At 44.7% G+C, this 27588-nt stretch overlaps 4 non-coding genes across 4 annotated transcripts; 3 read left to right on the top strand and 1 right to left on the bottom strand.

Moving 5' to 3' along the window:
- Nucleotides 1-7699: 7699 nt before the first annotated feature.
- On the top strand, nt 7700-7772 carry trnav-uac (transfer RNA valine (anticodon UAC)). The gene has a single exon. It is a non-coding gene; the product is annotated as a tRNA-Val (tRNA).
- A 4119-nt stretch (nt 7773-11891) lies between these two features.
- Nucleotides 11892-11979, top strand: trnap-cgg (transfer RNA proline (anticodon CGG)). Its single transcript is given in 2 exon segments — nt 11892-11927; nt 11944-11979. It is a non-coding gene; the product is annotated as a tRNA-Pro (tRNA).
- A 3740-nt stretch (nt 11980-15719) lies between these two features.
- trnav-uac (transfer RNA valine (anticodon UAC)) lies at nt 15720-15792 on the top strand. The gene has a single exon. It is a non-coding gene; the product is annotated as a tRNA-Val (tRNA).
- A 2194-nt stretch (nt 15793-17986) lies between these two features.
- On the bottom strand, nt 17987-18058 carry trnaw-cca (transfer RNA tryptophan (anticodon CCA)). The gene has a single exon. It is a non-coding gene; the product is annotated as a tRNA-Trp (tRNA).
- Between the last annotated feature and the right edge of the window lie 9530 nt (nt 18059-27588).

Raw genomic sequence — 27588 nt, 5'->3', positions numbered from 1 at the left:
CCTTTCTATAAAGTCCTCCCAATTATCTCCAGCATTGTATTTTACATCTGAGCCGTTGGTCGCCATTCTGTGGATTCTGTAATCCCGTAACTCGTCGCCAATGAAAGGTCCTGACCCTGTAATACAGACTCACACGAGGCACATACTGAAGTCAAGTTCACTCTGGACCTGCACCTTTATTACACAGCTCTCGAATGCCACACTTGCCTGAGACCTATCCTTATATACCTGTCTGGGAAAGGTATCCAGTGTCTCCTGCAAATGCACCCCTGGTGGTAAGGTAAGTTTGTGGTTACAGGTCATCTCTGGTTACATTCATGTATGGCATGGTAAGGTACAGTTATGTACAGTAGTGTGAGATACATGACAGTATTGGTATTTATGGTGATTACAGGAATTATTAATCGTCTCACAGACCTCAATTATTTCTATGCGATGATTTGATCGAGGATTGAAACCAGGTTAATGCGCCAGATCGTAACCCCTCTACCACCAGGGAACAGTTGCGATACATGTCGATATACATATATATATTTATAGATGACCCTGAATATCAACGGCTACCTACCTAGACCTCGTGGTGCAACGGTAGTGTGTCTAACTTTGAGTGAGAGAAATTGTTCCACAGTGACACCCATCTCATCTTTTGATCACTTTTAAACACTAGAAACTGAGACAGGGGAATAAATAGAGAAACCAACTGACAGGGTTATAGACAAGAGGAAGAGAGAAGGGAAAAATACTGTCCCCACCCAGAACGAATGCAAAAACCCCTCTGCTACGCTCGGGGTGACCACCCACAGCCTGGATACACTAACGTCCCAACAACTCATTGACTGTCGGAGAGGGACTGTGCGGTGCTTCAGAGGACAGCTCGAAAAAGCAAAGTCACTGATTCCGTCTCATGTGCTCCTCCAATCAAGAAGAGCAACACACTAAAAATGCTCCAATAATGGTTACACCTTATCTTCATATTTGCTGCACAGTTGGCTCGTTGGTCGAGGGTTATGATTATTTTTTCGGGGTTGATACTTGAAATTTGCGAGAGGTCCCGGATTCAAATCCTGGACGAGCCCTCAATTTACCCAAGAATTTTGAAATTGCATCGAACTTTTGCAAAGAAGGTCTTGCATTTCTTCAACACTTTTCAGGAACTCATGACGCCCCAAAGCGCTTTATAGCCGTTGAGTTATGTTTGAAGTGTTGAAGTGTTGTATTGTGGGGAAAGATGTGCTCAAATCACCCCACACGAACTGCAACTCTTTGCGAAGGAGTTCGGTGCAAATAATCAGGTGCCTCAGGGACTTGGACTTTCTGTGAATGAGTTTTGCTTGTACCTGCGTTCAAGATTGAAACAGTTACTGGGCTTCCATCTCACGGGATCAGTGTGTAGCGGTTAGTGAGTAGGTGACCAGGTTGATGTGCGCCGCTTTCAATCTTTGAAATTTCACCAAACAAAGAAACGGTGAATCCAACTGTCCCTGTAAGCGACGGATTGAAGGGATCGCTGCTACAAACAGAGCTGGAACACGCACAGTGCAGGAATAGGGTCCGCAACATTAAATGTCAAAGTTATTAAGCAGACAATAATTAAACATACACTTAACAACAGTACTTACAGCCAAACCATGCGAATGTTAGCCGAAGAACTCAAACACGTTACAGTTCCCAGCTCGGTGTCCAAATTGATCAAACATTAATCGGATTCTAAACTATCCGTTCCAAATGGCACATTTTATATCTTTTCCTTACCCCTGCTACGTGACAATTTAAACTTTTAATAGTATTACCGAACACAAGTGCCCAACTTCTGATGGAAGGTCATTAACCTGAAACGTTTACTCTGTTTCTCTCTCCACAGATGCTCCCTGACCTGCTCAGTGTTTCCAGCATTTACTCTTTTTATTCTCCAAACTTATAATCAGAATATCACTTCCCTTGTCATCCAACTACACTCCTTCCTGATATGTAGCCTTGTCCTACAAACCAGGCTCCTTTCGGATGATTCAGGCATTCATTGGAATTATAACTTCTTAATGATAACAATTATGGGAAGTAAGTAACGATGTAATACTTGCCACCATAGCGCGCGACTGTTGGAGTCCTAATGGTCACCTGCCCACACGAACAGGGCCAGTATAAAAGGTTGGCTGCCATGTAGTTCAGGCACACTGCAGTTGTAATAAAGAAGACTAAGATCACACCAAATTTAGCTCACAGAACTCAGCCTCGGTGAGTTCTTCTCTGCACAACAATTGGCGACGAGTAACAGAATTAGAATTTTCACGCAACCATGGCTGCTGTTTGAATATTAGAGAGATCCAAAGAGGATGATGATTGGGAAGCCTTCGTCGAGCAGCTCGACCTGTACTTTGTGGCCAACGAGCTGGAAGGAGACACTAACGTGGCGGAGCACAGGGCGGTTCTCCTCACCATCTGCTCACACCGACAAAACCAAAGGAGAAGGAATATTCAGCGTTGTGCACACTGGTTTGGGACTACCTAAAGCCGAAGGAGAGTATCCTCATGGCCAGATATCGTTTTTACACGCACCATCGCTCCGGGGACCAGGACCTGGCGGATTATTTCACCGACCTGAGACAGCTCGCGGGACTTTGCTATTTTTTGGAGCTGCATTGGGGCAAATGCTGTGGGACTTTTACGTGCTAGGCATCAGCCACGAGGTCATTCTTCGAAAGCTGCTGGCTGCTGAAACCCGAGACCAGAGCAGGGCCATCGCGATCGCCCAGGCATGCATGGCCACGGACGATAACACCAAACAGATATCTTCTCAACATCGAAGCTCATCGGCAAGTACTGTGCATAAAATGATGTCGCTAGCAGGCCGAACTGCACATGGCAGAATCTATACGTCCGTGGCTGCAAGACCTGTGATAACTCAGAGTCCGCCATCGGGGATCGATGTGCATCTATTAGCACCGTGTTGGTGCTGCGGAGATAATCCTCGGGCCCATCAATATCGATTCAAGCACTACTTGTGCAAAGGCTGCACAACGATGGGGTACCTCCAGTGAATGTGCAAACGTGCTGTGACATACCACGTGGCAGAGGATGATCGATCCGGCACGGATCATGCAGCACAGGCAACTCAACCCGAGGAACAAGGACTCCCAGGTGCCGGTGGGGATGTTGCATTTTATCAGGGAGGCTTTGAGGGTGTGCCCGAAACGTTTCCTCTGCCCACCTGGGGCTCGCTTACCGTATCGGAGTTCTGAGTGGAGCGTTTGCTGAGAGAGTCTCGTGTTGGGCATGTGGACAATGTGGCAAGCCCAACGGAGCTGGTCGAGTGTGGACAGTGCTTCAATGCTGGGGATGTTGGCCTGATCGAGAACACTGATGTTGGTGCGTCTGTCCTCCCAGGGGATTTGCAGGATCTTGCGGAGACAGCCCTGGTGGTATTTCTCCAGTGAATTGAGATGTCTGCTGTATATAGTCCATGTCTCGGATCCATACCGCGGGGCAGTTATCACCACCGCCCTGCACACCATAAGCTTGGTGCCAGATTTGAGGTCCTGGACTTCAAACACTCTCCTCCTCAGGTGATCGAAGGCTGTGCTGGCAGACTGGAGGCGGTGTTGAACCTCGTATTCGATGTCTGCCCTTGCTGATAGTAGGTTCCCGAGGCGTGGAAAATGTTCCACGATGTCGAAGGCCACACTTACAGCCTTCTTAAATATAGCACCCTCATTCTATTCTCTTGAAACAAGTTCCTGGATTCTCGGCTAGCTTTGTAGGTTAGAGCTGTGGTTTTATCCTGTTATAGATTCTATCATAGTGTTTCCGAAGTGTAGTAGTTATCAAATTCGCCTCACACACGAATTGTCCCCGGTCCGAAACCGGGCGGAAAGATCTTGAAAACTTGAAAATGGGCCGAATAGCTGACTCCTGTTCCTAACTCTTACGTTCCTTTGATCTCTTGACCTTTCACAGGAGAACAAACTCTTCTCTGAACATGCATGATAAAGCTCCAGAAAATATTTCCGTCCGAGGTGCTTTCGCGTGTGAGGCGAACGTGTTAACCGTTACACTTCGGAAACATCTCCACTTTCAGCACCAGATTACCAAAATTAAACCCAATGAGATCGGGATAAAAGTTCCTCACATGCTCAGGGCAAAATATCTGATTGATGGTCCACAAAAGAATGAACAAACTTCAGCACGAGGTCAGACGGAAATGTTAAGCGAGCACGTGGACTGCTGAATTGCACTTTTAAGGAGTTGGTGATGACAAAACAAATGGGTTCCGCTTAAAGATCAGAAAAGGCACAATTGGGATTCGAACCCTCACCTGCAGAGAAAACTGCAATTTGAACACAGCACCTTAGACCGCTCGGCCATCCTGACTATGCAGTGCTTCGTGTGGCCACCTGCAGGTTGATTTTGAACATTTGTGTCCTGTCACATGAAATAAATAAGGGCAGCAGGCGTATCTCTGCCTGACACCGGGGAAACAGTGAGACAGACATTACAGCAAGGTTCTGGTTATTGTCAAACAGCAAATGAAATATTAATTCTGGAAGAAAAATATCCAAAAAAACACTGACCCGAACGTGATTTGAAAACGCAACCTTCTAATTTGGAATCAGACACACTACCGTTGCACCATGAGACCTACACAGTGATCTGGAGATGTTCGTCTATATGAAGGTTCTGCAATACAAGGGGCTTTAACATCCCCGCCCATTCCCACCAGGTATCACAAACAGCGCTCACCGGACAGTCACCGAATGGTTTGCTCGAAAACCTTTCTCTTGCTTTCACGGGAAACCATCATTAATTAACCCCTCACCTTCTTTTGCACAATCAGACAAATGCTAACTCAGGGACATTCCATACTTCAATCATTTGGCCTGTGCTTTACATCTTAACTCGAAAGCCATATCCCATTTTACTCACTGTATTTTAGCTTTCTGGTTCAAAGTCTTCAGGGATCTGGGGCAAATTTTATCAAATTTAGCAGCACCGGTTTTTCTTATCATGCACACAAAATAAAATCAGTCGTGAAGATAAAATCCCTCCGTGCGTATTTTCAGATTCAATGCTGTCGGATTTCAAATAAAGTGAAAGAATTTTACACTGAAAAGATTTGCAAGTGTTACTTGTATTTGTGTCTTTAATTAAACTTTGTGGCGTCTGACTCCCGTTCATGCCACTGCTGAATAAGAAAGGAGGGTTTGACGATGACCAGCTCATCCTTTATATTCGGTGGTTTCTCACCCTTTGGTGGGCTGCAGTACAGAGGATGTCACGTTGGCCTCTCACGCAAAAGGTCCCCGGTGGATCCGTTTTCTCTCAGTCAAAGTTATCTATTTATTGAAGTGAAATAAAGTGCAATTAAGGAATAAGGGAGCCCTTTTACCAGGAGAATAAATAGCAAATGCTGGAAGTCTCAGCAGATCAGGCAGCATTTGACAGGAGACTAAACACGGGATTAAACTAGAGACTTTTCCCGTGTAAAGCAAACGTGATAACCACTACACTGCAGAAACCTCTGGTACAATAACCCCAACAGAGGGGAGGTGACCAGTGAGCTTCCTCTGTGCTGATCGGCATTGTGTGTCGGCTCACCTGAAACAACTTCTGTCCCACACTGAAAGTTCTCAATCCTTCTCCTCCGCTGCCCTTTACAGAAATGTCAGGGATCATCCAGCCACCGTGTTCACTTCCACATCCTCACAGTGGGGCCACAGAGGCTCCTACCTTTCTATCCGTGATCAGCGAACTCACCCAGTTTACAAAATTAAACCCGAATACGTGCTCGGCAAAGGGCAGGAGAAGCCAGATAGTCTGTAAACTCGGTCTATCACAGAAAGTATTTGTATTCATGGTGGTTACAGCAATTATTAATCGTCTCACAGATCTCAATTATTTTTATGCGATGAATTGATTGATAATTGAAACCAGGTTAGTCCGCCGAGTCTTAACCGCTCAACCACCAGTGAACAGTTACGATACATGTCGATATATTTATATATATTTATATGTGAACCTGAATTTCAACGGCTACCTACCTAGACCTCGTGCTGCCCACGGTAGTGTGTCTAACTTTGAGTGAGAGAAATTGTTCCACAGTGAAACCCATTTCATCTTTTGTTCCCTTTTAAACAATAGAAACTGAGACACGGGAATAAATAGAGAAACCAAAGCACAGGGTTATAGACAACAGGAAGAGAGAACGTTTCGCAGAACACCTTTGGATACTTCTTGACAACCTCATCCGTTGATGAAAATCTCGCTTCCACACAGAAAATCTGACTACAATCCAGCTTCAGTGAACTTTATCAATTTCTTCCTTGTAAGGCAGACTTGTCTCTTTTCACTACTATTCGAGGCAAGTTCTGAAATTAATCTTTATATTTCACCGATTGGTACAGTGATATGACCAACCACAGGAATTTACTCTCCCGAGTAGCCTGGCAGCTCTATCTTGGGTTTCTCCAGTTGGAAATCACGCAATTTGTTGCGGTACAGTGACTCCGGTATTACACTCACGGATGCACCCGTGTCAATTTCCATTGGTATCTTGAATCCAGCAACATCTATGTGGATTTTGATGCTTTCCGAATCACTGTCCGTTAACTCGTGCTCCTGATGATGTGTAACTCTAACATCTCCTCACCTGATGTTGGTCTTCCATACTATGAAGTCTCTTGGGATTTGGACTCAGAGCTTTAAACGCTGGACTCATAGCTTTAACAACAGGTTTACCCTTCAGGCGGCATGCCTTCGTAAGATGCCCAGTCTTTCTGTCGAAGAAACACTCTGTCTTCACTTGTGGACAACTTTGAGCAATGTGTTGTCCCAGGCACCTACAGCATGACTTCGACGCTCTGTTAGAATTTCCAGTTTCTGAGGCTTTGGGCTCCGTTGTAATACCTTCAAATGCTCTGATAATGACTCCACGAGACAATGTGTCGTTCTTTAACTGCAGTGACCTGAGTCCTTTATTGATAACCTTTATTGGTGGCCTGCCTTTTATACTAGGCCAGGCACACCTGTGCAGGTAAGCTACAAGTCTCCCACTGCAGTGCCCTCTGGTGGCACACCTTGTAATAGTACAAGCTGGAACCATGTAGAACACATGACAGGTGTCACTGTGGAACCGTTTCTCTCACTCAAAGTTAGACGCACTACCGTGGGCGCCACGACGTCTAGGTAGGTAGCCATTGACCTTCAGGTTCATATATAAATATATATAAATATATCGACATGCATCGTAACTATTCCCTGGTGGTCGAGGGGTTAAGACCCGTTGCACTAACCTGGTTTGACATGTATCGTAGCTGTTCCCTGGTGGTCGAGGGGTTAAGACCCGGCGCACTAACCTGGTTTCAATCCTTTCAATTAATACCAATACTTTCTATGATAGACCGAGCTTGCAGACTATCTGGCTTCTCCTGCACTTGGCCGGGCACGTGTTTGGGGTTTAAGTTTGTAAACTGGGTGAGTTCGCTGATCGCGGGGAGACGGTCGGAGCTTCTATGGCCCCACTGTGAGGATGTGGAAGTGAACACGGTGGCTGGGTGATCCATGACATTTCTGTAAAGGGCAGCGGAGGAGAAGGATTGAGAACATTCAGTGTGGGACAGAAGTTGCTTCAGGTGAGCCAACACATTCCCGATCAGCACAGAGGGAGCTCACTGGTCAGCTCCTCGCTGTGGGGGCTGTTGTACAAGAGGTTTCTGTAGTGTAGTGGTTATCACGTTTGCTTTACACGTGAAAAGTCCCTGGTTCAATCCCAGGCAGAAACATTATATTTAAACTTGCTGTGGATGAAGAATCGGAGGCGAGTTTCGTCTTGCTGCAAATGCTGCCTGGCCTGCAGAGATTTCCAGCATTTGCTGTTTTTATTTGCTATTAATTCTCCTGGCAAAAGGGCTCCCTTATTCATTATTTGCTCTTTATTTCACCAATAAATCGATAACTTTGAGTGAGAGAAAATGGATCCACCGGGGACCTTTTGCGTGTGAGGCCAACGTGATATCCGCTACACTGCAGCCCATCAAAGGGCGAGAAACCACTAAATATAAAGGCTGAGCTGACAAATATCAGGGGCAGTGCAGTCTGGTCAATGTCAAACCCTCCTTTCTTATTCAGCAGTGGCATGAACGGGAGTCAGACGCCACAACGTTTAATTAAAGTCACAAATACAAGTAACACTCGCAAATCTTTTCAGTGTAAAATTCTTTCACTTTATTTGAAATGCTGCTGCGTTGAATCTGAAAATACACACGGTGGGATTTTATCTTCACTACTGATTGTATTTTGTGTGCACGGTAGGAATACTCGGTGCTGATAAATTTGATAAAAGTTGCCCCAGATTCGTGGTGTCATCGGCAATGAACACTTTCAAACAGAAAGCGAAAATACATTGAGTAAAATGGGTTAACATGCATAAGAACATAAGATCATGAGAAATAGGAGCAGGAGTGGGCCATACGGCCCCTCGAGCCTGCTCCACCATTTAATACAATCATGGCTGATTTGATAATGGACTCAGGTCCATTTCCCTGCCCGCTCCCCAAAGCACAGGCCAAATGATTGAAGTATGGAGTGTCCGTGAGTTAGCATTTGTTTGATTGTGTAAAGAAGGTGAGGGGTTAATTAATGATGGTTTCCCGTGAAAGCAAGAGAAAAGTTTTCGAACAAACCATCCGGTGACTGTCAGCTGAGCGCTGCTTTTGATACCTGGTGGGAATGGGCAGGGATTTTAAAGCCCCTTGTATTGCAGAACCTTCATACAGATGAACATCTCCCGCTCACTGTGTCGGCCTCGTGGTGCAACGGTAGTGTGTCTGACTCCAGATGAACAGGTTGTGTGTTGAAATCATGTTGGGGTATTGCTCTTTTGGATATTGTTCTTCCAGAATTAATATTTCCTTTGCTGTTTGGCAATAACCAGACCATTGCTCCAAGGTCTGTCTCACTGTTTCCCCGGTTTCAGGCAGAGATACGCCTGCAGCCCTCATTTATTTCATGTGACAGGACACAAGAGTTCAAAATCAACCTGCAGGTGGCCACACACAGCGCTGAATAGTCAGGATGGCCGGGCTGTCGAAGGTGCTGTGTTTAGGTCACTGTCACCTCGACACGTGTGTTCAGCTTGAATTCCAATTCTAACAATAATTATCATTAAACGGAACACATTTGTTTGACACCATGGCCAACTCTTTCAAAGTGGGATTCAGCTGTTCAGCTGCTCGCTTAACATTTCCGTCTGACCTGGTGCTGGAGTTTGTTAAAGAGAGTCAGTGCAGAAGATTCAACCTTTCACCTTATTCCTGAGCACCACCTTCATACCTCGGGCCAGAAAGTCTCAAGCCGTACATTCCTGATCCTAACCACTCGCTGCTAAATGGCCAGCTCCTGTTCCGATGTGTAAAGTCTGGGAAACACGAGATCAATTCCTACCACACTCACAGCCTTCCTAAATATAGCAGCGTCATTCTATTCTCGTAAAACCAGCTCCTGAAGTATCGGCCAGCTGTGTAGATTAAAGCGCTGATTATGTTCCTCGCATTGTGTTAATTGCAGTGTTTACGTAGTGTAGTGGTTATCACATTCGCTTAACACGTGCCAAACCCCCGTATCGCAACCGGCCGTGATCATTGATCAATTAAAGATTAGAAAAAATGAAATAATTGACATTAATGGTTCAATATTAACAAAGTTGGTTTTTGTTTCTGCTTAAAGATTAAAAATAATGAACACCAGAAGTGGCATTTGGACCCTTGTCTTCAAGATAGATTTTGAACTGAACATTGCACCTTCGACCGCTCGGCCATCCTGGCTACTCACTGCTGTGTGTGGCCACCTGCAGATTGATTTGAAATTTTGTGTCCTGTGACATGAAATAATTGAGGGCAGCAGGTGTATCTCTGCCTGACACCGGGGAAACAGTGAGACAGACCTTGGAGCAAGGGTCTGGTTATTGTCAAACAGCAAATGAAATGTTAATTCTGGAAGAAAAATATCAAAAAAAACACTGATCCTAACGTGATTTGAATACGCAACCTTCTGATCAAGATTCAGACACACTACCGTTGCAGCACGAGACCTACACAGTGAACTGGAGATTTTTGTCTAAATGAAGGTTCTGCAATACAGGGGGCTTGAAAATCCCCGTCCATTCCCACCAGGTATCACAAACAGCGCTCACCGGACAGTCACCGTATGGTTTATTCGAAAACTTTTCTCTTGCTTTCACTGGAAACCATCATTAATTAACCCCTCACCTACTTTTGCACAATCAAACAAATGCTAACTCAGGTACATTCCATACTTCAATCATTTGGCCTGTGCTTTGCATCTCAACTCGAAAATCATATCCCATTTTACTCACTGTATTTTAGCTTTCTGGTTCAAAGTCTTCAGGGATCTGGAGAAACTTTTATCAAATTTAGCAGCACCGGTTTTTCCTATCGTGCACAGAAAATAAAATCAGCAGTAAAGATAAAATCCCACCGTGCGTATTTTCAGATTCAATGCTGTCGGATTTCAAATAAAGTGAAAGAATTTTACACTGAAAAATTTGCAAGTGTTACTTGTATTTTTGTCTTTAATTAAACTTTGTGGCGTCTGACTCCCGTTCATGCCACTGCTGAATAAGAAAGGAGAGTTTGACGTTGACCAGCTCATCCTTTATATTCAGTGGTTTCTCACGTTTTGATGGGCTGCAGTGCAGCGGATATCACGTTGGCCTCACACGCAAAAGGTCCCCGGTGGATCCGTTTTCTCTCAGTCAAAGTTATCTATTTGTTGAAGTGAAATAAAGAGCAATTAAGGAATAAGGGATCCCAGGAGAAAAAAAGCAAATGCTGGAAATCTCAGCAGGTCAGGCAGCATTTGCCAGGAGACTAAACTCGGGATCGAATCAGGGACCTGCCCCGTGTAAAGCAAACGTGATAACCACGACACTACAGAAACCTCTGGTACAATAACCCCAACAGAGGGGAGGTGACCAGTGAGCTCCGTCTGTGCTGATCGGCATTGTGTGTTGGCTCACCTAAAACAACTTCTGTCCTGCATTGAATGTTCTCAATCCTTCTCCTCCGCTGCCCTTTACAGAAATGTCAGGGATCACCCAGCCACAGTGTTCACTTCCACATCCTCACAGTGGGGCCACAGAGGCTCCGACCTTTCTATCAGCGATCAGCGAACTCACCCAGTTTACAAAATTAAACCCGGAATACATGCCCGGAAATGGACAGGAGAAGTCAGATAGTCTGTAAGCTCGGTCTATCACAGAAATATTGGTATTCATGATGGTTACAGCAATTATTAATCGTCTCACAGACCTCAATTATTTTTATGCGATGAATTGATCGAGGATTGAAACCAGGTTTGTCCGCCAGGTCTTAACCGCTCGACCACCAGGGAACTATTACGATACATGTCGATATATTTATATATATTTATATGCAACCCTGAATATCAACGGCTACCTACCTAGACCTCGTGCTGCCCACGGTAGTGTGTCTAACTTTGAGTGAGAGAAATTGTTCCACAGTGAGACCCATTTCATCTTTTGTTCCCTTTTAAACACTAGAAACCGAGACAGGGGAATAAATAGAGAAACCAAAGCACAGGGTTAAAGACAAGAGGAAGAGAGAAGGGGAAAGATACTGTCCGCACCCAGAACTAATGCAGAAACCCCTCTGCTGCGCTCGGGGTGACCACCCACAGCCTGGATACACTAACGTCCCAACAGCTCATTGCCTTTCGGAGTTGGACCGTGCGGTGCTTCAGAAGACAGGTCGAAAAAGCAAAGTCACAGATTCCATCTCATGTGCTCCTCCGATCAAGAATAGCAACACACTAAAAATGTTTCAATAATGGTTGCACCTTATCTCCACGTTCATTGAGCAGTTGGCTCGTTGGTCTAGGGGTATGATTCTCGCTTCGGGGTTATTGCTTGAAATTTGCGAGAGGTCCCGGGTTCAAATCCCGGACGAGCCCTCAGTTTATCCAAGTATTTTGAAATTGCATCAAACTTTTGCAAAGAAGGACTTGCATTTCTACAACACCTTTCAGGAACTCATGACGCCCCAAAGCGCTTTGCATCCGTTGAGTTGTGTTTGAAGTGTTGTCGTGTGGGGAAAGATGTGCCCAAATCACCCCACACGAACCGCAACTCGTTGCGAAGGAGTTTGGTGCAAAAAATCAGGTGCCTCAGGGACTTGGACTTTCTATGAATGAGTTCTGCTTGTACCTGCGTTCAAGCTTGTAACAGTAACTGTGCATCCATCTCACGGGACCAGCGTGTAGCGGTTAGTGAGTAGGTGACCAGGTTGATGTGCGCCGCTTTCAATCTTTTAAATTTCACCAAACAAAGAAACGGTGAATCCAACTGTCCCTGTAAGCGACGGATTGAAGGGATCGGTGCTCCAAACAGAGCTGGAACACACGCAGTGCAGGAATAGGGTCCGCAACATTAAATGCCAGAGTTATTAAGCAGACAATAAAGAAACATATACTTAATAGTACTTACAACCAAACCTTGCGAATATTAGCCGAAGAACTCAAACACGTTGAAGTTTTCAGCTCGGTGTACAAATTGATCAAACATTAATCGGATTCTGTACTATCTGTTCCAAATGCCACATTTTATATATTTTCCTTACCCCTGCTTCGTGACAATTGAAACTTTTAATAGTATTAGCTAACGCAACTGCCCAACTTCTGATGGAAGGTCATTAACCTGAAACGTTAACTCTGTTTCTCTCTCCACAGATGCTGCCTGGCCTGCTCAGTGTTTCCAGTATTTACTCTTTTTATTCTCCATACTTATCATCAGAGTATCACTTCCCTTGTCATCTAACTACGCTCCTTCCTGATATGTAGCCTTGTCCTACAAAGCAGGCTCCTTTCAGATGATTCAGGCATTCATTGGAATTATAACTTCTCAACGATAAAAATTATGTGAAGTATGTAACTATGTCATACTTGCCACCAGAGGGCGTGACTGTTGGAGTCCTAATGGTCACCTGCCCACACCTGCAGTGCCAGGAAAAAGGTTGGCTGCCATGTTGTTCAGGCACTCTGAAGTTGTAATAAAGAAGACTAAGATCACACTAAGTTTAGCTCACATTACTCAGCCTCCTGGTGTTCTACTTTTCACAACAATTGGCGACGATTAACAGAATACAAACCTTCACACAACCATGGCTGCTGTTGGAATATTAGAGAGTGAAATAAATGAGGGCAGCAGGCGGATCTCTGCCTGACACCGGGGAAACAGGGAGACAGACCTTGGAGCAAAGGGATATGGATGGAGTCGGCAAAACTTGAGGCATCTGATTCAGGAGAGTCGCGGGGCGTGGAAATTCGGGAGTTTAATGACTTTGAAAGGAACATTTTTGTTTTGTGACGTTTTGTTCAGAGCAATGTTTGTGAAAGGAATTTTTTACAGGAAGGGATGCAGCATTTAACCTTTTGCCTTAGCACTTGTTTCTGGGTGTCAGGATCACATTTCGTTTCAATGTTATTCTTCCAGAATTAATATTTCATTTGCTGTTTGACAATAACCAGACCCTTGCTCCAAGGTCTGTCTCACTCTTTCCCCGGTGTCAGGCAGAGATCTGCCTGCTGCCCTGATTGATTTCATGTGACAGGACACAAAAGTTCAAAATCAACCTGCAGGTGGACACACACAGCAGTGAATAGTTGTGATGGCCGAGTGGTCATGCTGATGTGTTCTGGTCACTGTAGATAGTGTTCGAATCCTATTGCAGACATTTCTTATATTGAATCATTCGGCAGAACCCATTTGCTTTGTCACCACCAACTCCTTAAAAGTGCGATTCAGCAGTCCACCTGCTCGCTGAACATTTCATTCTGACCTGGTGCTGAAATTTGTTCATCTTTTGTAGAACGACAATTATTTATTTTGCCCTGAGCATGTGAGGAACTTTTCTACCGATCTCATTGGGTTTAATTGTGTTAATCTTGTGCTGAAAGTGGAGATGTTTCCGCAGTGTAACGTTTAACACCTTCTAGTTTTTTGAGTTAATGCTCAACTTTCTCCTTGAGTGCATATGGTACGGAACGGGGCTTGTAGTAAACCAATCTATCGTCCTTCTGTACCCTGACACTCGCCTTGAAGCCATGGATCGGACTGTCCGTTTCGCAGAACACCTTTGGATACTTCTTGATAACCTCATCCGTTGATGAAAATCTCGCTTCCACACAGAAAATCTGACTACAATCCAGCTTCAGTGAGCTTAATCAATTTCTTCTTTGTAAGGCAGACTTGTCTCTTTTCACTACTATTCGGGTCAAGTTCTGAAATTATTCTTTATATTTCACTGATCGGTGCAGTGATATGACCAACCACAGGGATTTACTCTCCCGAGTAGCCTCGCTGCTCTATCTTGGGTTTCTCCAGTTGGAAATCACGTAATTTGTCGCGGTACAGTGACTCCGGTATGACACTCACGGATGCACCCGTGTCAATTTCCATTGGTATCTTGAATCCAGCAACATCTATGTGGATTTTGATGCTTTCCGAATCACTGTCCTTTAAACTAGTGCTCCTGATGATGTGTAACTCTAACATCTCCTCATCCTGTTGTTGGTCTTCCATACTATGTAGTCTCTTGGGATTTCTACTCATAGCTTTGAACGCTGGACTCATAGCTTTAAAAATAGGTTTACCCTTCAGTCGGCATGCCTTCGCAAGATGCCCAGTCTTTCTGTCGAAGAAACACTCTGCCTTCACGTGTGGAGAACTTTGAGCAATGTGTTGTCCCAGGCACCTACAGCATGACTTCGACGCTTTGGTAGTATTTCCAGTTTCTGAGGCTTTTGGCTCCCTTGTTATACCTTCAAATGCTCTGATAATGACTCCACGAGACAATGTGTCGTTCTTTAACTGTAGTGACCTGAGTCCTTTATTGATAACCATAGAGTGAGGATCACACCTGGTGGCCTGCCTTTTATACTAGGCCAGGCACACCTGTGCAGGTAAGCTACAAGTCTCCCACTGCAGTGCCCTCTGGTGGCACACCTTGTAATAGTACAAGCAGTAACCATGTCGAACACATGACAGGTGTCACTGTGGAACCGTTTCTCTCACTCAAAGTTGGACGCACTACCATGGGCGCCACGAGGTCTAGGTTGGTAGCCATTGACATTTTGGTTCATATATAAATATATATAAATATATCGACATGCATCGTAACTGTTCCCTGGTGGTCGAGGGGTTAAGATCCGGTGCACTAACCTGGTTCGACATGTATCGTAACTGTTCCCTGGTGGTCGAGGGGTTAAGACCCGGCGCACTAACCTGGTTTAAATCCTCGATCAATTCATCGCAGAAAAATAATTGAGGTCTGTGAAACGCTTAATAATTGCTGTAATCACCATGAATACCAATACTCTCTGTGATAGACCGAGATTACAGACTATCTGGCTTCTCCTGCACTTTGCCGGGCACGTGTTTGTGGTTTAATTTTGTAAACTGGGTGAGTTCGCTGATCGCGGGGAGACGGGAGGAGCCTCTGTGGCCCCACTGTGAGGATGTGGAAATGAACACGGTGGCTGGGTGATCCGTGACATTTCTGTAAAGGGCAGGGGAGGAGAAGGATTGAAAACTTTCATGTGGGGCAGAATTTGTTTCAGGAGAGCCAACACATTCCCGATCTGCACAGAGGGAGCTCACTGGTCAGCACCACGCTGTGGGGGCCGTTGTACAAGAGGTTTCTGTAGTGTAGTGGTTATCACGTTTGCTTTACACGCGAAAGATCTCTGGTTCAATCCAAGGCAGAAACATTATGTTTAAACGTGCTGTGGATGAACAATCAGAGGCGAGTTTCGTCTCCCTGCAAATGCTGCCTGACCTGCTGAGATTTCCAGCGTTTGCTGTTTTTATTTGCTATTTATTCTCCTGGCAAAAGGGCTCCCTTATTCATTAATTGCTATTTATTTCACCAATAAATAGATAAGTTTGTCTGAGAGAAAACGGTTCCACCGGGGACCTTTTGCGTGTGAGGCCAACGTGATATCCGCCACACTGCAGCCCATCAAAGGGCGAGAAACCACTGAATATAAAGGCTGAGCTGACAAATATCAGGGGCAGTGCAGTCTGGTCAATGTCAAATCCTCCTTTCTTATTCAGCAGTGGCATGAACGGGAGTCAGGCGCCACAAAGTTTAATTAAAGACACAAATACAAGTAACACTTGCAAATCTTTTCAGTATAAAATTCTTTCACTTTATTTGAAATGCTACTGCGTTGAATCTGAAAATACACACGGTGGGATTTTATCTTCACTACTGATTGTATTTTGTGTGCACGGTAGGAATAATCGGTGCTGATAAATTTGATAAAAGTTTCCCCAGATTCGTGGTGTCATCGGCAATGAACACTTTCAACCAGAAAGCTAAAATACAGTGCCTAAAATGGGTTAACATGCATAAGAACATAAAATCATGAGAAATAGGAGCAGGAGTGGGCCATACGGCCCATCGAGCCTGCTCCACCATTTAATACAATCATGGCTGATCTGATAATGGGCTCAGGTCCACTTCCCTGCCCGCTCCCCAAAGCACAGGTCAAATGATTGAAGTATGGAGTGTCCCTGAGTTAGCATTTGTTTGATTGTGTAAAGAAGGTGAGGGGTTAATTAATGATGGTTTCCCGTGAAAGCAAGAAAAAAGTTTTCGAACAAACCATCCGGTGACTGTCAGCTGAGCGCTGCTTTTGATCCGTGTTGGGAATGGGCGGGGATTTTAAAGCCCCTTGTATTGCAGAACCTTCATATAGACGAACATCTCCAGCTCACTGTGTAGGCCGCGTGGTGTAACGGTAGTGTGTCTGACTCCAGATCAACAGGTTGTGCGTTGAAATTATGTTGGGGTATTGCTCTTTTGGATATTGTTCTTCCAGAATTAATATTTCCTTTGACGTTTGGCAATTACCAGACCCTTGCTCCAAGGTCTGCCTCACTGTTTCCCCGGTGTCAGGCAGAGATACGCCTGCTGCCCTCATTTATTTCATTTGACAGGACACAAAAGTTCAAAATCAACCTGCAGGTGGCCACACACAGCGCTGAATAGTCAGTATGGCCGGGTGGTCGAAGGTGCTGTGTTCAGGTCACTGTCTCCTCTACACGTGTGTTCAGCTTGAATTCCAATTCTAGCAATTATTATCATTAAACGGAACACATTTGTTTGACACCACGGCCAACTCCTTCAAAGTGGGATTCAGCAGTTTAGCTGCTCGCTTAACATTTCCGTCTGACCTGGTGCTGGAGTTTGTTAAAGAGAGTCAGTGCAGAAGATTCAACCTTTCACCTTATTCCTGAGCACCACCTTCTTACCTGAGGCCAGAAAGTCTCAAGCCGTGCATTCCTGATCCTAACCACTTGCTGCTAAATGGTCAGCTCCTGTTCCGATGTGCAAAGTCTGGGAAACACGAGATCAATTCCTACCACACTCACTGCCTTCCTAAATACAGCACCGTCATTCTATTCTCGTAAAACCAGCTCCTGAAGTATCGGCAGTGTTTCAGTAGTGTAGTGGTTATCACATTCGTTTAACACGTGAAAACTCCCCGCATCGCAACCCCGCGTGAACATTTTGAACATTGATCAATTAAAGATTAGAGAAAATGAAATAATTAACATGAATGGTTCAATATTTACAAAGTTGGTGTTTGTTTCTGCTTAATGATTAAAAATAATAAACACCAGAAGTGGGATTTGGACCCTTGTCTTCAAGATAGATTTTGAACTGAACACAGCACCTTCGACCACTCGGCCATCCTGACTTCTCTCTGCTGTGTGTGGCCACCTGCAGATTGATTTTGAAATTTTGTGTCCTGTCACATGAAATAATTGAGGGCAGTAGGCGTATCTCTGCCTGACACCGGGGAAACAGTGAGACAGACCTTGGAGCAAGGGTCTGTTTATTTTCAAACAGCAAATGAAATATTAATTCTGGAAGAACAATATCCAAAAGAACAGTGACCACGACGTAATTTGAACACGCAACCTTCTGATCTGGAGTCAGACGCGCTACCGTTGCGCCACGAGGCCTACACAGTGAGCTGGAGATGTTCGTCTATATGAAGGTTCTGCAATACAAGGGGCTTTAAAATTACCGTCCATTCCCACCAGGTATCGCAAGCCACGCTCACCGGACAGTCACCGTGTGGTTTTTTTTTTAACCTTTTGTCTTGCTTTCATGGGAAAGCATCATGAATTAACCCCTCACCTTCTTTTGCACAATCAAACAAATGCTAACTCAGGGACACTCCATACTTCAATCATTTGTCCTGTGTTTTGTGCAATGTATAGAATGAATCGACAGACTTGTTACTGTAAACTCACTCTACTGTAAACCTGGTTCAACTTTACTTATTCCCAAAGTGCCCACGTGATATAGTACTCGCTCTTAAACACCAGGGCCAGCGCACACGCGCGTACAGCCCGATGACCTCCGACAGTGGCGCCCCCTGGCGTCTAGTGACCCCAAGCATCAATACATGACACTTTGCATCTGACTGTTAAACCATATCCCATTTTACTCACTGTATTTTAATGGGCGGGGAATTTAAAGTCCCTTGTATTGCAGAACCTTCATATAGACGAACATCCCTTAACTACTGTGTAAACCTCGTGGTTTAACGGTAGTGCGTCTGATTCTAGATCAAAGGGCTGCTTGTTCAAATCATGTCGGGGTCACTGTTCTTCTAGAATTGTTGTTTCACAATAACCAGACCCTTGCTGCAATGTCTATCTCACTGTTTAGTAGTGGTAAGGTTGGGGACAGCATCAAACAAGAAATAAGGGATGTGTGCAGTGGTGGTACAGCAGTTATCATGGGTGACTTTAACCTACATATTGTTTGGGTTAACCACATGGTCGTAATGTGGTGGAGGAGGATTTCCTGGAGCGTATTTGGGATGGGTTTCTCGACCAATATGTTGAGGAACCAATAAGAGAGCTGGCCATCCTATACTGGGTGATGTGTAATGAGAAGCGACTAATTAGCAATCTTGTTGTGCGGGGCCCCTTAGGGAAATGTAACAAAATATGGTAGAATTCTTCATTAAGGTGGAGAGTGTCACAGTTAATTCAGAAACTAGGGTCCTGAACTTAAGGAAAGGGAACTTTGACAGTCTGAGGTGTGAATTTGGCAATTCTAGAATAGACTGGCCAAGGATACTAAAAGAGTTGACTTTGGATAGGCAATGGTAAACATTTAAAGATCACGCGGGTGAACTTCAGCAATTGTACATCCCTGTCTGGAGTAAAAATAGAACGGAGAACGTTGCTCAACCGTGATTAACAAGGCTAAATTAAGGATAGTGTTAAAACCAAGGAGAGGCACAAAAATTGGCCAGAAAAAGCAGCAAACCTGAGGACTGGGAGTAATTTAGAATTCAACAGGGGAGGACTAAGGGTTTCATTAGGAGGGGAAGCTTGCTTGGAACATAAAAGCTTCTGTAAATATGTGAAGAGAAAAAGATTAGTGAAGACAAACGTAGGTCCCTTGCAGTCGGATTCAGGTGAATTTATAATGGGTAACAAAGAAATGGCAGACCAAAAGAACAAATAATTCGGTTCTGTCTTCACGAAGGAAGATACTAATAAGGTTCCGAATGTACTTCGGGACCGAGGGTCGAGTGAGAAGGAGGAACTGAAGGATATCCTTATTAGGCGGGAAATTGTGTTAGGCAAATTGATGGGATTGAAGGCTGATAAATCAGCAGGGCCTGATAGTCTGCGTCCCAGAGTACTTAAGGAAGTGGCCCGAGAAATAGTGGATGCATTCGTGGTCATTTTCCAATATTCTATTGACTCGGGATCAGTTCCTATGGACTGGAGGGTAGCTAATGTAACACCACTTTTTAAAAAAGGAGGGAGAGAGAAAACGGGTAATTATAGATCAGTTAGCCTGACATCAGCAGTGGGGAAAATGTTGGAATCAATTATTAAAGATGAAACAGCAGGGCATTTGGAAAGAAGTGACAGGATCAGTCCAAGTCAGCATGGATTTATGAAAGGGAAATCATGCTTGACAAATCTTCTGGAATTTTTGAGGATGTAACTAGCAGAGTGGACTAGGGAGAACCAGTGGATGTGGTGTATTTGGACTTTCAGAAGGCTTTTGACAAGGTCCCACACAAGAGATTGGTGTGCAAAGTCAAAGCACATGGTATTGGGGGTAATGTACTGCCGTGAATAGAGAACTGGTTGGCAGACCGGAAGCAGAGAGTCGGGATAAACGGGTGCTTTTCAGAATTTCAGGCAGTGACTTGTGGAGTGCCGCAGCGCTCAGTGCTGGGACCCCAGCTCATTACAATATAAATCAATGATTTGGATGAAGGACTTGTGTGTAATATCTCCAAGTTTGCAGATGAAACTACACTGGGTGGCGGTGTGAGCTGTGAGGAGGACGCTAACAGGCTGTAGGGTGACTTGGACAGGTTAGGTGAGTAGGCAAATGCATGGCAGATGCAAAATAACGTGGATAAATGTGAGGTTATCCATTTTCGGGGCAAAACAACTGGGGCAGAATATTATCTGAATGGCGGCAGATTAGGAAAAGGGGAGGTGCAACGAGACCTGCGTGTCATGGGTCATCAGTCATTGAAGGTTGGCAGACAGGTGCAACAGGCAGTGAAGAAGGCAAATGGTATGTTGGCCTTCATAGCTCGGGTCTTTGAGTATAGGAGCAGGGAGTTCTTACTGCAGTTGTACAGGGTCTTAGTGAGGCCTCACCTGGAATATTGTGTTTTTTTGGTCTTCTAAGCTGAGGAAGGACGTTATTGCTGTTGAGGGAGTGCAGGGAAGGTTCACCAGACTGATTCCGGGGATAGCTGGACTGTCATATGAGGAGAAACTGGATCAACTGGGCCTTTATTCACTGGAGTTTAGAACGATGAGAGGGTATCTCATCGAAATGTATAAGATTCTGACGGGACTGGACAGGGTAGATGCGTATAGATTGTTTCCGATGTTGGGGAAGTCCAGAACCAGGGGACATAGTCTTAGGATAAGCGGTAGGCCAATTAAGAAGGAGATGCGGAGAAACCTCTTCACTCAGAGAGTTGTTAACCTGTGGAATTCCCTGCAGAGGTGTATGGGGAACTTTGGCTGATATTTGGCCGGACCCCAGCACACAAATATCAGCATTTGATGTTTTGCTAAATGTCTTGGTTCCTGCAACAAGGTGGCCGCACATGCGCCATGAACCGTCCAAGATGGCGACCAATGACCCCGCTGACCCGGGCCTGTCACCACGGGGCCATCCCAGGGCCTGTGGCCTGTGATTGTGGCCTGGGACCTAAAGCAGGTGTTTATGAGGCTCACCAGCCCACTTACGGCTCCAATTCCTAACCCGCACCGACAACCGACCGTCTCCTGTCCAATATCATCTGGGCTCCACCAATGTAACAAACAGGGTGGATCAAGGGGAACCAGTGGATGTGGTGTATTTGGACTTCCAGAAGGCATTGACAAGGTGCCACATAAAAGGTTACCACACAAGATAAAAAAAAACATGGATTTGGGGGTAATATATTAGCATGGATAACTAGTCGGGTGCCACAGGGATCAGTGCTGGGACCCCAACTATTTACAATCTACATTAACGACTTGGAAGAAAGGACCGAGTGTAATGTAGTCAAATTGTTGGGGTGGAAACTATGTTAAAGAATATGACTCAGACACGCAACTGCTCAAGTGGAAAACACCCAAGTTTATTATATGTATACAGAGACTCGGCCGATATGGAGATCAGTCTAAAAGCTCCGCAGCCTCTTGCCCCCGAACTCGCCCGGCCGTTCCATATTTAATCTCACAACCCACAAGCACGTGCGTCATTGTGGTTACAATGGAAGAAGAAAAACCTTTCACAATAAAGTACATGGGACCCTGAGATCAGCGTTTAGGGCATTCGGTTCCTCCTTATCAGAGAAAAAACATGCATACATCTGTTTGCACTACAACCATACTTTGTCCAACTTCTTCTTTCCACATGACTCAGAATCAGCAGACTTTATTTGACCATTTTAACATCGCCAGAATGCATAAAGCGGAGTTTCTAAAAATTCCCACTACACTGATGAGACAAAGAAGGGAGGAAAAGCAATGTGTGAGGAGGTCACAAAAAATCTGCAAAAAGGACATAGGAAGGCTAAGTGAGTGGGCATAAATTTGGCAGATCGAGTAAAATGTGGGAAAGTGTTAGGTCATGCACTTTGGCAGAACAAAAAATCAAAGAGAAAATTATTATTTAAATGGAGAAAAATTGCAAATTGCTACAGTACAGTGGGACCTGGAGGTACTTGTGCACGAAACAAAAATTTAGTATGTAGGTACAGCAATTGAACAGAAAATCCAATGGAATCTTGGTCTCTATAGCAAAGGGGATGGAGTATAAAAGCAGGGAAGTCTTGCCACAGTCATACAGGGTATTAGTGTGGCCACACATAGACTACTGCATGCAGTTTTGGTTTCCACATTTATGAAAGGATAGACTGGCTTTGGAGGCAGTTCAGAGAAGCTTCCTAAGTTGATTCCGGCGATGAGGTGTTGAATTATGATGAACGTTTGAGGAGCTTGGGCCTCCACTCATTGGAATTCAGAAGAATGAGAGGTGATCTTATCGAAACGTATAAGGTTTTGAAGCAGCTTGACAAGGTCGATGCAGAGAGGATGTTTCCACTGATAGGGGAGACTAAAACTACGGAGCATAATCTCAGAATAAGGGACCTCCCATTTAAAACTGAGATGAGGAAAACTTTCTTCTCCCAGAGCATTGTAAATCTGTGGAATTCACTGCCTCAGAGAGCTGTGGAAGCTGGGTCATTGAATAACTTTAAGAGATTGACAGTTTCTGAACCGATAATGGATTAAAGGGTTATGGGGAGTGGGCAGGGAGGTGGACCCGAGTCCTATTAAACCATGATCCTATTAAATGGCGGAGCAGGCTCGATGGGCCGTGTGGCCTACTCGAGCTCCTATTTCTTATCTTCTTATGTTACCCTCCCCTTCAGTGCTGACTCTGGCTGGATTCAGTTCCGCTCACTGGTTCCCCTCTCTTCCCCTGAAGGTGCTGACTCTGTCTGGGTTCAGTTCTACACTCACTGGTTCCCTTCCCCTCAAGGTGCTGACTCTGTCTGGGTTCAGTTCTACACTCACTGGTTCCCCTCCCTTGAAGGAGGGAGATATACACCGTTTCTAACCAGTGTTGTACCTGCCCTTGGAATGTCTGGTGGAGAGTGTTGAGGAAGCTTTACTCGGTATCTAAGCAAGGCAAGAAAATCCTTCCTTAGATAAGGAGACCAAAACTGTGCACAGTACTCCAAGTGTGGTCTCACCAAGGCCCTGCACATTTGTAGAGTGAGATTTGAGAGGATTACCCTTTATCTAAATTAAGCTGTACCCGGCCCGAGGAGTGTTTATTTGCAAAGTGTAGAAGGAGCTTTACTTCGTATCTCACCAATGCACTACGTACCCTGGGAGTGTTTGATGCGACTGGGTAGAGGGAGCTTTACTCTATTTAACGCGTGCTGTACCTACCCTGGCTGTGTTTGATGGTACAATGCAGTTGGAGCTTTACTTTATATCTGAGTCAAGATAAATGGGGTCATTTTTCCATTGGCAAACTAGCTCCAGCATTGTCATAGGCGTCGGTGCTCAGTCCTCAATCTATATTAATGACTTGGATGAAGGGACCGAGTGCAATCTCAAAAAGTTTGCTGATGATACAAAGATGGGTGGGAAAGAAACTTGTGAAGAGGACACAAAAATCTATAAAGGGATACAGACATGCTAAGTGAGTGGGCAAAAAATTCGGCAGATGGATTATAATGTGGGAAAATGTGAGGTTATCCACTGGGGCAGAAAAAATAAAAAACAAATTATAATTTAAATGAATAAAAATTGCAAAGTGCTGCAATACAGTCGCAACTTGGGGTCCTTGTGCATGAAACACAAAAAGTTAGTATGCAGGTACAGCAAGTAATCAGGAAAGCAAATGGAATCTTGGCCTTTATTGAAAGGTGGATAAAGTATAAAAGCAGTTAAGTCCTGCTACAACTGTACAGAATATTGGTGAGGGCACGCCTAGAGTACTGCATACAGTTTTGGTCTCTGTATTTAAGGAAGAATGTATTGGTTTGGAGGCTGTTCAGAGAAGGTTCACTAGGTTGATTCCAGAGATGAGGGTGTTGATTTATGAAGATAGGTTGAGTAGGTTGGGTCTATACCCATTGGAGCTCAGAACAATGAGAGGTGATCTTCTCAAAACATATAAGATAATGAAGGGGCTCGACAAGGTGAATGCAGAGAGGATATTTGCAACCATAGGGAAAACTAAAACTAGGGGTCATAGTCTCAGAATAAGAGGCAGCCCATTTAAAACTGAGATTAGATGGAATTTCTTCTTTGAGGGTTGTAAATCTATGGAATGTCTGCCCCAGAGAGCCGTGGAGGCTGGGCCATTGAATATCTTAAAGGAGGAGATCGACAGATTTTTGAGCAATAAGGGAATAAAGTGTCACGGGGAGCGGGCAGGGAAGTGGAGCTGAGCCCAAGATCAGATCAGCCATGATCTTAATAAATGGTGGAACAGGCTCGAGGGGCCAAGTGCCTACTCCTGCTCTTATATCTTATTTTATGATCTACCCTGTGCTGTACCTGCGCTGGGATTGTTTGTTGGGATAGTGTAGAAAGAGCTTTACTCTGTATCGAACACGTGCTACCTGCCCAAGGATTATTTGTTGGGACAATGCAGAGGGAGAGATTACTCTGCATTTATCCCGTGCTGTACTTGCCCTGGGAGTGTTTGATGGGACTGTGTAGATGAGGCATTATTCTGTATCTAACCAATGCTGTATCTACCCTGCAATGCTTTGGATAGTGTCGAGGGAGAAATACTACATACCTAACCAGTGCTGTACATGCCCTTGGAATGCCTGGTGGGACAGTGTTGGGGGAGTTTTATGCTGTATCTAATGCATGCGGTACCTGCCCTGGCAATGTCCGATGGAACAGTATAGAGGGAGATTTACTCAATATTTAAACAATGTTGTACCTGTTCTGGGAGTGTTTGATGCGGCAGAGTAGAGGGAGCTTTACTCTGTATCTATCCCGTGCTGCAGTTGCCTTGGGAGTGTTTGATGCGACAATGTAGAGGGAGATTTATTCTGTATCTGCCCTGGGAGTGTTTTATGGGTCAGTGTAGAGGGAACTTTATTCTGTATCTAACCAATGAATTATCTACTCTAGAATGCTTGAGACAGTGTAGAGGGAGATATACTCCATATCTAGCCTGTGTTGTACCTGCCCATGGAATGTCTGGTGGGACAATGTTGAGGGAGCTTTGCTCTATATCTAAGCAAGGCAAGTATCCTTCCTTCGATAAGGCGACCAAAGATGTGCACAACACTCCAGGTGTGGTCTCACCAAGGCCCTGTACAATTATTTAGTGAGGTTTAAGAGGGTAACCCTTTCACTAAATTATGCTGTACTTGCCCTTGGAGTGTTTGTTTGGAAAGTGTGGAGGAAGCTTTACTCGGCATCTAACCACAGCAGTACCTGCTCTGGGAGTGCTTGATGGGACACTGTGGAGGGAGCTTTACTGTGTATCTAACGCATGCTGTTCCTGCCCTGGGAGAGTTTTATGGGACAATGTAGAGGAACTTTACTCTGTCTCTAACCTGTTCAGTTCCTGCAATGGGAATGTCCAGTGGGAAAATGTGTATCTAATCTGTGTTGTACCTGCCCTTTGAGTGCTTGATGGGACAGTGTTGTGGGAGAAATTACTCTGTATTTAACCTGTACTGGAGCTGCCCTGTGAATTTTGTTGGGGACTGTTCAGAGGGAGATTTATGCTGGACCTAACCTGTTCCGTACCTGCCCTGGGAGAGTTTGACGGGACAGTCTCGAGGGAGCTTTACTCTGTATCTGACCCGTGCTTTACCTACCCTGGGACTATTTGATGGGACGGTGTAGAGGGAGTTTTACTCTGTATCTAACCTGTGTTGTAACTGGCCTGGGAGTGTTTGATGCGACAGTGTAGAGGGAGCTTTACTCTGTAACTAACCCATGTGCAATTGCCCCGGGAGTGTTTGGGATATTGTAGACTGAGATTTACTCTGTATCAACCATGGTAGTGTTTGGGACAGGATGGAGTGAGATTTACTCTGTCTCGAACCCGTGCAGTACCGGTAGTCTGGACAGCAATAGTAGGGAAAATGCTAAAATCTATTATTTAGCACGTAGTAACAGGGCACTTCAGAACGAATAACAGGATTGGGCAGAATTAACACGGATTTATGAAAGATAAATTGTTCTTGACAAATCTGTCAGTGTTTTTGCAGGTAACTAGCAGGATAGATAAGGGGGAACCACTGGATGTGGTGTATTTATATATACAGAAGGAATTCGATGAGGTGCGACTCAAGAGATTATTGAATACATTTAGGGCTCATGGGATTGGGCGTTATATACTAGCAAGGATTAAGGATTGCTTAACGGACAGAAAACAGAGAGTAGGAATAAACAGGCCATTTTCGGGTTGGCAGGCACTTACTGGTGGGGTCGTAGCATCCCTTGGGAGCACTATATATAAGCAAGCCTCCCATGCTGTACCATCACTCTGGAGTTTGAATAAAGGAGCTAAGGTCAAAATTACTCATAAGAGTGTTAAAAAAACAAGCCTGAAGGCTTTGTGTCTTAATGCAAGGAGTATCCGCAATAAGTTGGATGAATTAACTGTGCAAATAGATGTTAACAAATATGATGTGATTGGGATTACGGAGACGTGGCTCCAGGATGATCAGGGCTGGGAACTCAACATCCAGGGGTATTCAACATTTAGGAAAGATAGAATAAAAGTAAAAGGATGTGGGGTAGCATTGCTGGTGAAGGAGGAAATTAAGGCAATAGTTCGGAAGGACATTAGCTTGGATGATGTGGAATCTATATGGGTAGAGCTGCAGAATACCAAAGGGCAAAAAACGTTAGTGGGAGTTGTGTACAGACCTCCATACAGTAGAAGTGATGTTGGGGAGGGCATCAAACATGAAATTAGGGGTGCATGCATGAAAGGTGCAGCCGATATAATGGGTGACTTTAATATGCACATAGATTGGGTTAACCAAACTGGAAGCAATACGGTGGAGGAGGATTTCCTGGAGGGCATAAGGGATGGTTTTCTGGACCAATATGTCGAGGAGCCAACCAGGGGGAGGCCATCTTAGACTGGGTGTTGTGTAATGAGAGAGGTTTAATTAGCAATCTCGTTGTGCGAGGCCCCTTGGGGAAGAGTGAGCATAATATATGGTGGAATTCTGCATTAGGATGGAGAATGAAACAGTTAATTCAGAGACCATGGTCCAGAACTGAAAGAAGGGTAACTTTGAAGGTATGAGGTGTGAATTGGCTAGGATTGATTGGCGAATGATACTGAAGGGGTTGACTGTGGATGGGCAATGTCAGACATTTAGAGACCGCATGGATGAACTACAACCATTGTACATTCCTGTCTGGCGTAAAAATAAAAAAAGGAAGGTGGCTCAACCGTGGCTATCAAGGGAAATCAGGGATAG

Source organism: Pristiophorus japonicus, unplaced genomic scaffold (genome assembly GCF_044704955.1).
Source record: "Pristiophorus japonicus isolate sPriJap1 unplaced genomic scaffold, sPriJap1.hap1 HAP1_SCAFFOLD_35, whole genome shotgun sequence".
NCBI classification, from domain to species: domain Eukaryota; kingdom Metazoa; phylum Chordata; class Chondrichthyes; family Pristiophoridae; genus Pristiophorus; species Pristiophorus japonicus.
Note: the sequence above shows the minus strand (reverse complement) of the source record. Positions and strands in the feature narration are given on the sequence as shown.